The sequence below is a fragment of the Amblyomma maculatum genome, chromosome 11 (assembly GCF_055883805.1).
Source record: "Amblyomma maculatum isolate TAMU_Amacu chromosome 11, ASM5588380v1, whole genome shotgun sequence".
NCBI classification, from domain to species: domain Eukaryota; kingdom Metazoa; phylum Arthropoda; class Arachnida; order Ixodida; family Ixodidae; genus Amblyomma; species Amblyomma maculatum.
Window position 1 is genome coordinate 159,515,972 of NC_139354.1, and position 10,259 is coordinate 159,526,230.

Sequence of the window (10,259 nt, forward strand, 5' to 3'; positions counted from 1 at the left end):
ACCTTACAAATAGCCTCCGCCACCAGTCGCACACACTTGCTCACCGTCGGCTGCGCGAGGCCGATGTACGCCTCATTGCCAACGGCGGCTTGGTAGCCTCCCGTGGCGAAAAAATGCAGCGCACACAGTACCTGCCGCCGCACTGACAGTGCACCCGGCCGCACACTTGTCAGTTCATCAGCGAGTTCGTCGCACAGCCACTGCACTCTCTCCTTCTCGAGGCGGATCATTCGTCGAAACACTTCGTCGGCCAAGTCAAAGGGGTCTTCGTACACCGCGTCGTTCGCGTCGACGCCGTCGCGACCGCCTCGGCCGCCTCACAACCACGCCGGCCGCTGCATAAAGGATGGCGTCCATTTTAACTTTGTGAGCGGCTCGCGTCGCTCACAACCCTCCGCTCACAATTGGCCCGTAGTCGACGTCACCACTTGAAGTGACGTAAAAAGCAGACGTCGATGACGTGTAGAAAGGTCCCTCCCGCCGTTTTGCCGCTGGCCAATAGGAAGATTGCGAGTGTGAGTGTGATTGTGACTGTGAGCCGTCTGTAATTCGGCCCCTGGCCGTTTTACTCTTGATTGCTTGACGCTAGATAATTAAGCCGCAGTATCCGCACTCAAAGAGCAAGTCCGTAATCGGCAGTTGTCTAGTTTGCCATCAGACACTTTAAAATCGACTGTCTCAATTACACTCGTGCCACCAGAGTTGGGCTGCTCGTTTTCATTGCTGGTCTCCAAGTGCGGCGGTAAAGCTGCGCTGTTTTCGTGCACTGCCGGAAGCCTTGCCTCGCTTCCTGTCATTTCTGTTGCTTGCCCTGGCGTAGAGATGCTACTTCTAACCGGCTGGTTGTCCACCGTTACTTCCCTTCTGTTTTTCTAATCCTTAGGCGACTTGCCTGAGTAATTGTTTTCCACGCCCGGTGGCGTAACGGTCGGCTCTACGTCGGGTATTTCTGCGCCCACTAACCTCATCCACCGTGTAGCAATGTTCCGATCAGTTTCATGGCGCTCCGCTATTGCAATTGGAATCGCGCGGTCCCAGTCGAGCATACTTCCTCTCAAATGTGCTCATTTCCTCCATCTAGTCTCTGCAATTCTGCCTGCGCCTCCTTTAACCGCGCCTGTCCCGCTTCAAAAATTAGCCTTCTATCAATTTCTGGTTCTGTTGCTCTACTGAGGTTTCAGCTCAGAAGTTTTGCAAGCGGACCCACGAACCCTTAAAACTGCCCAACCGGCTAGAACGCAGACAGAGACACGAACAATGGGACCGGGAAAACTCACTTTTTCGATGTGTCGATCCCCTTTGACGCTCTCTGGTGTTGATGTCCGCCGCCACCTTCAGTGGGGCCTGCGGTGCACTGCCGCTCACCTCAGGCCTTGGGTGCGTTACTGCCTACTTTCGTAGCCCCGCCGCTGACCGACGCGCTGCGCTTCCTACCCGGCTGCTGTCCCGCGTCCCTGGTCCGTTCTTCTGATCCTTGTTGCTACCTTTCCTGGTTTTCTTTTCTGCTGCTTCTTGCTGCCTGAACCTGGTCCATCAAGGTAGTCGATGCCTTGACTTGCTGTAGTCTTCCCGGCTACTGCCACTGCCTTCCTTGTCTCCTACTTGTCCAGTAGAGGCAATCCTGTCAGACTGCACCAGTAATGTTCCTTTGCAGCCGGGATCGCCGTCAGAGACGGTATACGTGCTGCAGCGGAGATTCCTTGCGCCAGAGGCGCCCCGTCGAAGACGGTAGGCCATGATGACTTGAAGACAAGAGTTTGCTAGAACAATAACTGGATATTTATTTGCACAGTATTTACGACAACAGCATTTACAACATGTACAAGAGAAATAGAAGGTGGAACTGGCTAACAAGGATGTCGCGTTTGGTCGCTTGCCGGACGCCTAGCGCGGCCGTGTAGCGTTTGGTCCCTTACCGGACGCCGAGCGCGGCCGGACAGCCGGCACGAAAGAACTGAAACTGGCCCCGATCCCGGCGCGATAACAACAACCCTTTATTTCACGCAAATAGCATCTTTATATAGCAAGCACTCATGTGACCAGTAACGTCACGGACAATGTTTCAGACGCGGCACAGGCGCTATCTGCACATTTCCCCTTTTCTCTGAAAAGATACATTGGCATTTGCAACACACTTAGCACTGCCACCAACAAAGGATGAACCCTTTTTAATGGATGCAACCAATGCTCAAAACAAAATAACAGTCATTTATTGAACCCATATCGGTCTGGCGGTCGGACATGACGGCCAAATCTTGTTCTATATCCAAGAGGGCTAGTTTGTGGCAAGGGGTATTAAATGGATGGGGCAGGTGCCTTCGGTTTGGATGGATTAGTTTCCTGTTCCATTTCTACCCGACTAGCATATGCCTGCGGAACCTCATAGCTACCTCCTTCTTCCTCGCAGTCATTCTGCTGGGAAACAAAGCGAACCAGGAATTTCCTGTTTCTTTCTAGAACTACACCCGTAGAAGTTCTAACTACATACTACCTTGGACGTTGTGCAGGACGCAAGACTCGCGCTTTCATTTTGCAGTCTGTCACCCATACTTCCGCTCCTGGTTTGAGGACTGGCAGCGGAAGAGCCCTATGACGACTATTGAAGTACCTACGCTGCCGCTATCGGATGGTTGCATCACGATCTCTGAACTTTTTCGGGCTCACCTTCTGGGGCAGAAGGCTCTTGGGAGGGACATGGACTGTTGTGCGTAGCCGCCTGTCCATCATAAGCTCTGCAGGGCGTTTTCCCAGTGGCCCCGTGGTGTCCCTGTACGCTAGCAGCGAAAGATAGGGGTCCTTAGCTTTTATAATCAGCCGTTTAATTTTTCGGACCATCCTTTCTACTTCCCCATTTGCCTGAGGGTATCTGGGGCTCGTCGTCACAGTGCGGAAGCCACAGTCGCGAGAAAACGACTGAAATTCCTGAGATACAAATTGTGTTCCATTATCCGAGATGACAACCTCTGGTATGCCATGTCTTGCAAAGAAACGGTTGAGGTGCATAATGACAGTGACACTTTTTGTCGAAGATAGCAAGGCTATCCTCTGGGTATCTAGAGAAATAATCTACTACCACCAAATACCGTTTTCCCTCAATATGGCAGAGATCAACACCTAGCTTTTGCCATGGACGCTGTGGAGTGGTTGTCGGAATCATTGGTTCCGACTTTTGTTGCCTGTGTTCCGCGCACACTGGTCAATTAGTCATCAAAGCTCTCAGCTGGCAACTCAACCCAGGCCACCATACGGTCTCTTTGGCTCGAGCTCTGCATTTCTCGACTCCTTGGTGACTCTCGTGCAAGCGCGTCAAGACCTCTGCGCGTAATTTTTCTGGAATGACCAGCCGCACACCTTTGAGTAGCACGCCTTCAGCGACTGTCAGCGTTGCTCTTTCCTGCCAGTATGGACGCAAGACCATCGACAGCGACGAGAACTTGGGCCAGCCTTCCAGGCTGAATTTTACGAGAGCTTGACAGACTTCATCGGCTGCTTGTTCTGCTTTGATTCGTTCAAAAAGGCTAGCCTCGACGGCATTTGTCAAACAGCCCGAAACGAATTTGGCGACTTCGCCAATACTCAGCGCATGAGCATCAATTGGTTTCCCTGAATCGGGGCTCTAGACAATACATCTGCAGTAACGAGGCTCTTACCCGGGACGTGCACAACTGCAAAGCTGAACCGCATAAGTCTCATGCGAAAGCGCTGAATACGAGGAGGCAAAACATCTAAAGGTGATTTTCCCAACAACGTTACAAGTGGTTTGTGGTCGGTTTCAAACAAAATTTCAAGACCTCTGATGTACCCTTTGAATCGTTCTGCCGCCCAAGTCATTGCCAACGCTTCCTTCTCAACCTGAGAGTATCTGGTTTCGGCAGGCGTCAACGAGCGTAACGCAAATGCAACAGGTCTTTTTTCATTGTTTGGTGGAACTTGTATCAATACGGCCCCCAAACCGAATAATGACGCGTCAGCAGAAAGTATCGTAGGGAACTTTACATCATAGTTAGCCATGACGCGCTTCGAAGAGATAACGTCTTTGACGTACGACAGCGCTTGCTCTTGGGCTGGTCCCCACGTCCATTCGGAACCCTTCAAAAGCAAGTGAAGTAAAGGCGCCGTTTTCGAAGCCAAATCTGGTATGAATCTTGCCAGATGATTAGCCATACCGAGCAGCCGTCGAACGTCAGACACGTTAGCTGGCGTCGCCAGTTCTTTGATACCACGAACTTTTTCAGGATCCGGCTTGATGCCCTCTTTACTAAGCACACAGCCAAGAAATTTTATTCAGTTACCCCAAAGGAACACTTTTATTTGTTTAGCGTAACACCGGCACTGGCGAGACTATCTAAAATTAGACGCAGGCGCTCGTTATGTTGAGCCTTGTCGTTGCCAAAAATGAGCACTACATCCACCAGGTTTATCACGCCTGGGATTCCTTGAAGTATCTGCGGCATTTTCTTCTGAAAGATCTCGGGTGCCGACGTTATTCTAAACAGCAGTCTTTGAAAACAGTATCTCCCAACTGGCGTTATGAACGTAGTTAACAACTGGCTGTCAGGCGGCACCTTAATCTGAAAGAAGCCAGAGTTGGCGTCTAACTTCGAAAACACAGAGGCACCACCTAAAAGACCGAGGCTATCATCCACAGTCGGCATGACAGCGTTCACGAAGTAGACTTTTGTTTAATTGAGTCAAGTCAACGCAAATACGAACCGCTCCAGATGGTTTGAGTACTGGCACAATTCCTGCACATCATTCTGTTGGTTCTTCTACTTTGCGGATCACGCCATCTCGCTCCATACGCTCGAGCGCTTGGTTAACTCGGTCACGCAAGGGTAAGGCTATGCGACGCGAAACATGAATTGCAAAAGGTGTCGAGTTCGGCTTTAGTCTAATTTTGTATTCTCCTTTTATCGCTCCTAGACCACTGAAAAGCTGCGGATAGGAAGCTTCGGCGGCTGTTGCGCTACTGACAGAGTCCGCAAATTTATTAACTTCCAGAACCTCAAGCGCTGGGAGACCCAAAGTACGGAACATAATGGCAAGACCACGTACACAATTTGCTGTACAGCGTTTTGTTTCCACTGGATAGTGGCATGGAACTTTCCTAAAACATTCAGTGGCTCATTCGACGGGCCTGTTAGGATTATGTCGCACTTTTCTAGCCTGGTAGGTAAACCGGGAAACGTTGAGGGCACAACAGAAACTTCGGCACCGGAATCAACTTTAGCGAACACCGGAGTGCCGTCAATGATGACCTGTACATACCGAGAATTAGAGTACTCCCCGTTCACGCCGCTAACGAAGTACGCCCCCTTGTCCAAATGGAGAGACGAAAGCTGTACCTTCTTTCCATCACGTGCAGCCTTTTTTCGACATACAGCTGCGAAGTGTCCGGAACAACCACAGTAGTTGCATTTAGCTGCTTTTGCCGGGCACGAGGCTCTGGGGTGCGTTCCTTGACCGCAGTTGGTGCCTGGTCGGTTGGACTGGACTCTGGGTCGCGGACCTTGTATTCCAGATGAACAGTTCTTTGACGAGCTGTCCGAGTGCTGTCCTGGGGCCGTATTACGCACCGCTCTCAAACGGATCGCTCTCAAAATCGCTCTCAAAGGCCTATGTCCTATTGGTCAGTTCTAACCGGTCAGTTCTACGTCACCGGTGGACGTCATCAGACGTCATGAACACGAAAGAAATGATGACGTTGAGCACCTAAATATGGCCGCCAATTGGGAGCGTTTTTTTGAGAGCGACAGAAGCAGTCTCAAACGTTTGAGAGTGAAAATGGCGGCCGCGTAAATTGCGATGCGCTGCTTTGAGGCATTGTATCGGCGATCCACAGCGAAGAATGAAGCACGAGCACGCGTTTGACTTGCCGGACAAGTTGCTCCGGCTCTGTTCACTCTGTTCAACTCGGGAACAAGCAGAAAGTGTAGTGACTGCGCGACGATTGCCGACGAACATCGATGAACGGCGGCTTGCGGGCGAGTGCGTCGTCACCGCGGCGGCAAGCGCACCGCATTTTTTTGCTACCGGAGGCTTCCAACCACGATTATACCGTGCTTCCAACGTACGCAGGGAATGTAAGATCGTTTGCATCACGCAGTGCGTCGGTAGCGGAAGCCATCGGGCGGAACGATGATTGCCGTCAAGGATACATCGCTAGGCAAGGGGTTCTACGCACGTTGTGGACATCACAATAGTGAGTAGATTTTGTTATTGACTGCGTGTGTTTGCCGAAGAGTTCTGAAGATCATAGTAAACTTGTATTGTGCCTGCTTTATCTCAGATCTGCGAAGCGAACACGCGCATTTCGTGACCCTGGCTGCCCCGCCGGACCAACGCCTCCTCCACGGCGCGTTCGTCTATCGTTAGTGAATGCGCCGTAGAAACGGCTGCTTCTTTTCATTTCATCCTTCTGTCAATTATATATGCGCGAATCAAAAGCATCCAAAATAAAGTTGTAAGTTCAGTGCAGTTGTGTGTGTCCCTACTCTTGTCCTTGTCTGCCAGCGCTGCGACGGTACTCCTGTGCACCGAAAGGTGATCGAAGGTCTGCTGAACACCTGCTTCTTTTTCCTGATTAAGATCTAACAACCCGTGTTGGTCATCGAACGATCTTGATTATATGCATTGATGTATGCAATACCACTTGTTGTAAGTCGGCTTCTCTGCAAGGCTTTTTTTCCAACCAAAAGGTCTCGTTCCCACTCGTGCATTGTTTTTTAACAGTTGTCTTCAAAATGACCTAGCGGGAGCTGTCGAAAGGGTTCTGTATACCTGCCCTTTATATGTAAAGTACAGGATGAAGGGACTATTGATTGTCCAGCGCGCCTTGCTCCTCGATGACTGGTTTCGGGCCATTTGTCACGCTCCCTGCCTGCGACACATTTGCGGCTTGAAAGTGAATGCGCCGTAAAAACGTCTGCTTCTTTTCATTTCTGCAAAGACCGGGAGTCTTTTCTGAGGACAAGATTTTTTTTTCTTTTTTTTTTTTAAACAAGCCTTGCAGGGAGAGACTGACTTAGATTTCGGCTTCGGCAAGAGATACATTTCCTGAATATGCTGAGATGGGCTATATGCCAAAGAATGCATGTTGCAGTGAAATTTTGTTCATGGCAAAAGCAATAGGAGACAAATATTTATAGTGTTTAAATTTATTTGCTGCCTAAGAAATCGGGGTGCTTCTGTTATGCACGTAATCATCACTACCAAGTTACAAGGCTGTCCTTACAATGATGCTTGCCTAAACAGCATTGGCACACGTTGTAAGCATTCCTGAGAATGTTTACGATTCTGGCTGTGGGCTACTTAGTATGGATGTTCAATTGAGTGCTAAAGCATGCTCAAAAGCTGTTCAGATTAGCAAAAGATGGGCCTAAGTGGATGTCATATTTTGGTCACCCATGAGACGGCAACTACCCACTGAAGTCATGGCTGATTACACCACCGCCAAGCCATCCCAGTCCCAGCTCGCTGTCTCTTCTTTGCTACCGTCTTGCAGCCTGGTACAGTTGGCTGTGGTCACTGTGGTGTAAACATGCTTAAACTGAAAAGTGCAGTATTACAGCAAGGCAGTAAATGTTCATGATGTTGACTGTAATCAGAAAATACTACCAACAAAGATCTTATTTTTTACTGCCACTTATATTTAGTAGAAACACTTATTTCTTGGCAGCAGCATTTCACTCGAGTGTTTTTACTGCAAAAGAGGCAGCATATAGAGAAGCACATGTACCTTGATATACATTGACCATACAACATTGACATGTACATTCGAGAATAAATTACTAGGCCCAAAGAAGCCATTCCATTGCATATTGAAGCTACCTATACAAATAGGTACTGTATGCATGGTGCAGTATACAAAATGCTTATATATCAGATATAACAAAGCTGTAGCTGCTGCTCTGCTGTAGCAGCTGCTAGGAGAATAGTGTATTTTACTTGGCTTCAGTGCCCAGAATGACTGCTGAATGACAAAAATCTTAGTGACAATAAAATAACTGCAATCATAACAAATGCATTGCTGGGGCTATGTGTGAATAAAGGTTATTTTACACTAATAAAACGTGCAACACTGTCAAGAAGAATGCTAAACAGCTTGAAGACAGTAGAGGAAGCTAAACTATAAGCATCCAATAAATGACTACGCCATAAATGTGTGATATACACATTTTGCACAGCTACTTTTGTCATTGGCATTTATTTTCTAAGTCTTTTCAACAAATAACCAAAAAAATTCATCTTCTGTTCAAACTGATATTTTAATAGAAAAGGCTTGTACATAATTCACACAATATTGAAAGAGAATGCGTAATGTGGGTAAAATGAACTTATTTTGAAACACTAAAGACTCTTTGATGGATATAAAGGCACTTGAAAGCTAGTTGTCATAGTGCGATCGCAGAAATTGAGCCGATTTCGAGCTCGCTCGCGGCATCACATGCATGATACGCTTGCTTTTCCTGCCGACAGAGTGGACACCGTCTAGCACGAACAGAAACTATGACACTGTCAGAGAGGCCTTGCAACAATGTGCGACCAACACCATCAATCTTACCGCTGCGCGAAATGCAACATACTTGACATCGCTGCTCAGGCCTACCTTTATCGCCTCTAAACTGAGGTCTGGTAGAACAAACTCGTTCTCGCCTCGGTGACAATTAAAAAAAAAAAAGAGTGCTTTCTTTCTCTTGCACAAACCAAAACGGAGCGTAAACGTCGGTTTCTGTACCTCACGCAGAACATCAGCTACTGAACATGAACGGAATGGAGCAGCAGTAGCATCAATCGCAATATGAAGAACCGAGCCCAATGTGCCTGAAGTCAACTGGTTGCGAGGCACAGCAGCGAGTCACTGCGGCTTGCACGACAAGTCAGTGGTGAAGGGTCGTGCGTCGGATCTCGTTTCCCGCACTGCAGTCGCGAACTCTTGCATAGCGGCTGACACCTACTTTACTGATACGTCAGCTTCCATCTATCGGCAGAAGTAATAGTGTAGCCTTCATTTTCCTCTTGTATTTTCCAAAGAAACAACACTAAATCACATGGCTACCGCTCGTCGCTCTTGTCATCGCTGGTAAGCGCTGATGAAAAACACTCTTCAGCAAGCTATTTTCGTGACAAACACTTTCACCAAGCTGTTCACTGCAGGTTCGTAGCCTTTACTGCTTTCAGTCAGATTTTTCCGGCAACGAACAACACCCGCAGAGGACCTCGATTTTAAACTACGCGTAAAAAGCAGCAACTAGACGGGAAAATCAGCTGTTTCTTTGCAGGCCGCCATGTTCACGCCTCGCTGTCGTCAGCTGACCCTCGCGGCGAAAATCGTTACCTAGGCGCACATTTAATTGTAATACTGAAAATGCTTCTATTTTTAGTTGCCGTATTATAGCTTCGAACAATGTTTTTTAGGTAAATAGCACATTTATATTTTTATTCGCTGCGTTTTCAGGAAAAATGTTTGCACACGGCCCCTTTATCGTGCAAATAAAAGTTTCCGGAGTGGGGCTTTGCTATTAAGCACCCTAGCCTGCTTGTAATTGGCTAAAGCCGTGATGTCGTCACACTTCACATGTCTGAGCCTCGTCATTTTGACGTCACGCTCTCAAACTCGAGAGAGATTTTGAGAGCGGTGCGTAATCCGGCCCCTGAAGAATACTTTCTGGGCTGCCCTTGCTTGCTGACCGCGTCAAGATTGCCGGTCGCCGTTACCAAGGGTTCGTCGCCGGTTTCTCGCAGTTGCAGCTGCTGTCGTTGGACGGTCTCCTTTAAACGCGCTTTTGCCAAAGCGGTGGCGAGAGTCAAATTCGCATCCATTTGAAGCGACTCAGAGAGCTTAGCGTACCTGGGGCCGACCATGAACCTGTCGCGAATCATGCGTTCTTTTTCCTCGCACCGGTCCGCCATCGTGTGCAACGCGGTAACAAATTGGTAGACTGACTCTCCAGGTTCTTGAGTGGGACGGTGAAAGCACGCGCTCTCATAAACAAGGTTTCTTGCGGCGACGAAGTGCTCGTCGAACTTCTTTTTGACGACTTCGTAAATTGCTTCTGCTCTTCTTCGGGTAATGAAAAAGTAGAGATTTCTCTTGCTTGCTTGCCCATCGTATAAAGCAGCGGCCGGACCTGCGCTTCTTCATTCCGCTCATTTAGGCCCGAGGCGAAGCGGTGGTCATCAAAGAGTTGGATCCAAGAAGGACGTTCGGACGTCTGGTCGAAGTCAAACCTTGGCGGAGCTGGAACCGCAAACATGCC

At 48.7% G+C, this 10,259-nt stretch overlaps 1 pseudogene; it reads right to left on the reverse strand.

Annotated features, from left to right (window-relative positions):
* Positions 1 to 2,212: 2,212 nt before the first annotated feature.
* On the reverse strand, positions 2,213 to 9,882 carry LOC146175273 (uncharacterized; annotated as a pseudogene).
* Between the last annotated feature and the right edge of the window lie 377 nt (positions 9,883 to 10,259).